General features: G+C 35.9%; 1 pseudogene; it reads right to left on the bottom strand.

The window, feature by feature from the left end:
- Positions 1-1,209: 1,209 nt before the first annotated feature.
- On the bottom strand, positions 1,210-1,309 carry LOC122115113 (annotated as a pseudogene).
- Between the last annotated feature and the right edge of the window lie 4,933 nt (positions 1,310-6,242).

Below are 6,242 nucleotides of genomic sequence, written 5' to 3'. Positions count from 1 at the left end.
CAAGATGAAATAGTGAGGAATGGTATGAATTGCAAGAAAAAAATGGAGTAGGATCCAAGCAAATTTCTTCTTTGGGATGCCAAAATTTATCGGCTTACTATGGTGCGGAGACTACTTTCCAAAAAGGCCACCCAGATGAATACTAGGGATGAGGATGAGTATACCCCTCTTCATCGGTAAGCCTAGAGTGGACACTTAGACATTGTCCATGAGTTGGTAGCTCAAGGCAGATATTCATGCAATAACTCTGAATGGCTGGACACCCCTGCACAGTGCTTATATGTGGAATAATACCAGAGTGGCTTCTTTATTATTTCATCATGATGCAGATACCAATCCCCAAACTAAAGGGCCCTTGACCCCCTTGCATCTTGCTGCTGGGAATAGAAATAGCAAAGATACTCTGTATCTCCTTCTGTTGAACCATTATATCAAACAAGGTCTGGAGAACAACTTGGAAGAAACTGCATTTGATATTGCCAAAAGGATAAGTATGTATCACTACCTCTTTGAAGTTGTAAAAGGCTGTACAAATTGTTCTCCTAAGTCGTTATGGTTTGGTTAAGTTTCTTAAATTTCAAAAATGCCAGTCTATCTTTTGTGTCCCTACAAATTGTTTTTTCACAATACAAAGCATCAGCAATATCTTACTATAAAAATTCATGTATTCCATGGTATTCTTCCAAGTGAATTGCATGACTTTGATATCAAAATGTATTCAAGAGCTGTTTGTATACATCTATAATGATTCCTGCAGAGTTTGTGATTTTTTTAATCAGAAATAATTTTAACTTATCTGTTGGAATGAATAGTATAGAAACTAAAGATGTTCCGAGTGCATTTCTGAAAAAAGTATATCTATGTTTGTATAATGTCCATAATCTATTTCATTCATCCTAGATATAATACTTTGAATTCTACATTGTTATATCATGTATAGATTCATTAATAAATGTGACCTTTCAGATTGCATTCCATATAGAAGGAATTTAAGATTCCTTTTTTCACTAGGTTCTTATTTTATTTCTTTGGGATAAAATGGCAATGTTATCTAATTTCAAGTTTTGTAAAGGTTACCTTTCTAAGGTGAAAATTTAATACACTGATGTCAAACTAACCTTTAATTCTATGAATTACATGTATGTTACACTTGTATTTTTGTAATCAACTTTTTAATAACTTTTTTTCATTTCTTGCATCAGAAGAATGAAAAATATGGAATACTTCACAAATTTTCATATCATCCTTGTGCAATTGCCATGTTAATCTCTGTATTGTTGTAATTTGGGTAGACCTGCTGCTGAAGCATGTAGTATACTCTAAATTTAAGTACGTAATGATATAATCTTTATAAAGGCATGTATCCATAGTTGCCTTTTTGTAACAAGGAACCCTTATTGTTCCTAAAAATGCTATTGATCTCATTTCTCTAAAAATCTGTGTATACTGGAAAAAACTTATATAGTTTGTTCGATTTCTCACATTTACAATTTTTTTGTCAATGACTATGTCATTAAATGACATAAAATGTCATTTTCATTTTAAATTTGATCATACTTTGAAACCTTTACAGATAAGTCCAAAGGTGGTGGCTTTTCAAGTACTTATATACCAACTGAGTTAGCTTTGTGGAGCTAATGGACTCAAAGTAAGCCTTGCTTAAGAGCTACTTCTAACTTTCTGCAGCTTAAAATTTCCCAAATGAGGTCTTGCTGGGACAAATATCTACCTAAACCTTTACCCTTCTTCCATGTAGGAACAGACCAACCAGAATATCTTACCCTGATAGCATAGATTGTCTTACTGGAACAAAGCTAATCTTAGTTACAAGGGATCATAGAGAGATGAACAGTTCAGACAGAATTGTTCAGAATGGAAGGTATTTTATCAAAACATAATTGTTAATTATACTTATCATTTCAAAAGTAGCTAAAGCCAAGAAAGTGAAAAAAATTGTTCATATGCATGATTACCTATTGTCCTGGCCTGTCTATCATCCAACCAAGCAGGAACTTACACTTCTGACATTCTATCACCAAATATTTCCATAGCTCCTGGATAAGTCCACATGTTTCTCCTCGATATTAGGCCTTAATTTGGTAATGTTTTAATCACAGTGTTTCCTCTTGCCTCTAGGCCATAAATCTACAAATGGTAAAGCTTTAAGTCTAACTCTACCAGAAACTGAGGTAGAGGTAATGGAATAATACTTTAAAACAGAGTTGCCTTTGATTCCCTAAACACAACCCAACAATGCAAAACAATTTTTATATTATATATACTTATATATTTATATGTGCTGATTTTAAATTTCATAAAGTGAATCTTACTAGAATTGATAATTTGACAAATATATTGACATTTATTCCCATAAATAAATTGGAATATAAATAATTAGGTTTAGAATATATATTAGAATATAAAAAGTATTAATGCAATATCTTCGGTATAAACTTGTGATACCTTCTAAGTGTTCATGGTCTTCTGAATTCACATGGTAAAATAACAGTATTGTTTTCTGCTAATATATAAGGGATTTTATTCTGATGCTCTGTTTATTGTTTTAACCCGCTGGTCGCAAAGTGTTTTTCTCCATATTTCTGAAGCATTCTTACTGATTATACCCAAATTTTGCTGATATGATGTCTAAAAGCTATTATTTTTCTGCAGGACCCACGGGTCCTAGGATACCAGGTCCCAGTTATCTGCGTCATCAGATAACAAGGGCATGACTTCTCACATAGGCCCATGCAACATATCAACAGAAAATAATTGAAGACTCATCTCAATTTCTCATTTCCTATAATATTTCAGGGCCCCAATTCTTTACAAGAATTAGCAGTAATCAATTGTGAAATGCAAGGCAAGTTAAAATGAAAGATGAGATCACAAAATTTGAATGAAAGTACTGTAATTCAAACTTTCAATTTACAGATGACCAGCCCATATGAGTGAACAAAATCACAAATGAACAAGGTTATTTTTAATACCCCTCTCCTAATGATTAATGAAAGATTTCAGTGCAGCCAAAAATATAATTTCTAGAATCATAGATCCATAATTGGTCAACCAAGACTAGGAAAACTTGATTTAGAGGTCAAATATAATTTAGAAAAACATTAATTGAGAAGACCCTTAGTGCTTCAAAACACTGGTACTTCAGTAAAATTTGGTTCTGTAGTTTAAAAATGTTGTCATTCTCAAACCAATGATAACCTACATTTAATCTCCTGAAAGTATATTCCTTTTCAAATAAACTTTTTCAAATCATATTCACCAAAATAACACTTGACAAGTAGATGACAGTGACATTAAAAGGTTTTCAAGTGTAGAGAGCAAGTTACAATAGAGTTGATTTACGTATTCAGCACTAATACCAAACAAGTTCAACCATTCATTAAAGTGTAGAAATAGTACCCCCCACCATTTGTGTTGTTCAGTAGGTGCCTTTCAGAAATGTGTTAAATAGATCAGCCTCCCATATTCCAAATCCAAATATTAGCTAATAAAGTAAATTTCATCACATAAGAAGGTACATTCTAAAAAGTCACTAATAGTTGCCTTATCATGTGTTGCCTTATTATATATTTTCCCTATCTGTCTAACATAGTAATAAATATGACTTTAAGTCTTGAATATGGGTACTGATGAGAGATGTGACGAACATAAAATCTGTCTTCTATTTCTATCACATTCCTCTAAGTAGTAAATTTTAGTTTTCTTCTCATTCCAAAACTTATAGGTAGTAGAAAAAATTATCCTTTGTAAAATAAAATAATCACATACCATTGTACAAAGCCATTTATAAAAACTGGTAGTTAGGAATAAATTCTAAGTGATTTTTAAACTTTCCTGTTGACTAAAGATTAATCTTCCAAATGAACAAGAATAAAATCATGTCTAAGTTCTTCACATCTCCAGTCTTGCAAATTGTTATTGCAGATGAATGAATTATGGAAATATAAGCTGACATCAGTTTCCTATATATTCTCCATCCTGGCTGAGACTCAGAAGTTGCACAGCACAGGAAAACAGGTGCAATGACTGGCTTCTCACATCAGGGTGAATTTTTGGCAGGGCTGGGCTTCGAACTCGGGGCCTAGGAGGCCCAACTGCCCAATTGGTCCACGTGATCACACCAGACTTTGAGCCAGTAAGGAGATGGGCTCTTCCCAGGAACTGAGATCGAGCCACAGGGAGGCCAAAATAGTGCTCAATGCATCACTTAAATATGGGATGTATATTCACATCTGTGTGTGGACTGCATCGTGCATTGAGTGTACTTATTGTGTTTATTTTGTATGCTACTCGTGGATGTACTGTGTATTTTCTTATGTATATGATGACAGGTATAACTGGGCTGACATGGATAACAACTTATTCCCATGACCACAGGGTGGCCCATGCATTCTCCATCCTTGCTGAGACCCAAGACTTGCACAGGAAATGAAAACAGATGCAACCATTGGCTTCTGACGTGAAGATGAATCTTTTGGCAGGACTGGGATCTGAACTCGGGGCCTAGCAGGCCCAATTGGTGAATGGGTCCAGATGCGCACACCAGCCTGTGAGCGACAAAGGAGCTCATGGTTCCCAGAACCTGAATTTGAGCCCCCTTGGGGGGAGAGTGGGGAGCATAATAGTCATCCATTCATAAGTTGAAGGTAGAAAGCAAATAAGTACATATTTGTATAGAGTAGGATTGATGGTGACCTGTGATGAAATCCAATCTGTGAGTACCTATATTTGGATCTTTTCTGATGCATTAATTTCATGTCTGTGATGATTATTGTCATGCTTCATTAACTCTTCTTTACAAATAATCTATACAACATGAGTCTTGCATATCATTTCCTACTCGCATCATGCACAAACTACTCATTCAAGGATGAGATTGATCGCATACCATGACTCTTCCTAGGTCCAGAAACAAGTATCTCAGGATCTCCTGCCATTCCCTCCTCTTAGGGGGACTGAATTCAAGCCTCAGTCCTGGAAAAGTTACTCCTTATATACATTTTAACAATAGGATTTATACTTCCGTTCAGATGTTCAGTCCATATTGTGTTTGATGCGTTTATTCATTTTATTTCTTGTTTTATTAATTTATTTCCCATTTATTGTATTGACTCTTATGACACTTATACCATTTATTACATTGTTTACATCCTATCACATAGAATCTAGATTTTAGATGTGTTCTCCATCATGCCTGGCAGTGCTAAGATCTGAACTCAGGGCCTAGCAGGCCCAATTCATGAATGGGTGAGTTTGAGCATGGCAGCCTCTAGCCAATGAAGCTGTCAAGTGGTTCCCAGGCACTGAGATCGACCCCCAGGTTTGGCCAAAACAGCGATACATGGATAGGCAGATGGTGGTATACAAAGTAATATATATTGTTAAAGAGTGCCAGCGCCGTCTATCTATGATTGAATGACACCTACTACGTTCCTACCAACTCTTAGGTATTTATTATACCACCATTGAAGGAATAATATTCTTTTCATGCTTAATAAACTATACGTTAAGCTCAATCAACATTCTAGGACTATAGCATCCAATTTTAGACTAGACGGATGCATGAACTACTCATTCAATGGATATTCCCATGCATAGGAATGAGTCTCTTGTGATATCCTGTCATTGGTGTCAGGACTGGGATTTGAACCCAGGGCCTATGTTCACAGGTTGTCCTATGGCTTCACTGATAGCCCACAAGCCATCAGCAATGGCAGGTCATATCTACTTTGCAGCCATGTCATTCAAACCCAGGATGGTCACTGTGCAAAGAAAAAAATAATAAAACCCCAGCCCCCTGAAGGTTGCCACTTTTTCTGCTTTCCAGTTTTTTTTTCTTCCAGAATGCCCCCTGGGCCTAGGATCTTAGGATCAGCTATGGTTCCGGAGGCTGCACCCGAGCCTAGGGAGATCCAAGCTGAGGCAGAGTTTCCATGACCTGAGTTCAAGCCCCATGGTTGGCCAAAAAAAAAAAGAAAAAGAAAAAAGAAATATTTAACTAAATTAAAAAAATAAAGCTCCCTAGTTTGGAATTTCAGCTAGTTTTCTTTCCTAGCCTGGTATTTGAACTCAGGGTCTTGGTAAATCTGTAGCAATGTCAGGGAAGACTTGCTACTACTTGAGTTCAAACCTTGTGCCAAACAAAAACGAAAAACTAACTCACTGACCTAAGCAGGGGGAGGTAGTTGTGGATATGGGAAGGAAGGTATGGTAGGGGGAAAACA

The sequence above is a fragment of the Dipodomys spectabilis genome, unplaced genomic scaffold, assembly GCF_019054845.1.
Source record: "Dipodomys spectabilis isolate Male_0828 unplaced genomic scaffold, ASM1905484v1 ptg000116l, whole genome shotgun sequence".
Taxonomy (NCBI): domain Eukaryota; kingdom Metazoa; phylum Chordata; class Mammalia; order Rodentia; family Heteromyidae; genus Dipodomys; species Dipodomys spectabilis.
The sequence above is the reverse complement of the archived record's forward strand: the minus strand, read 5'-3'. Positions and strand labels throughout refer to the sequence as shown.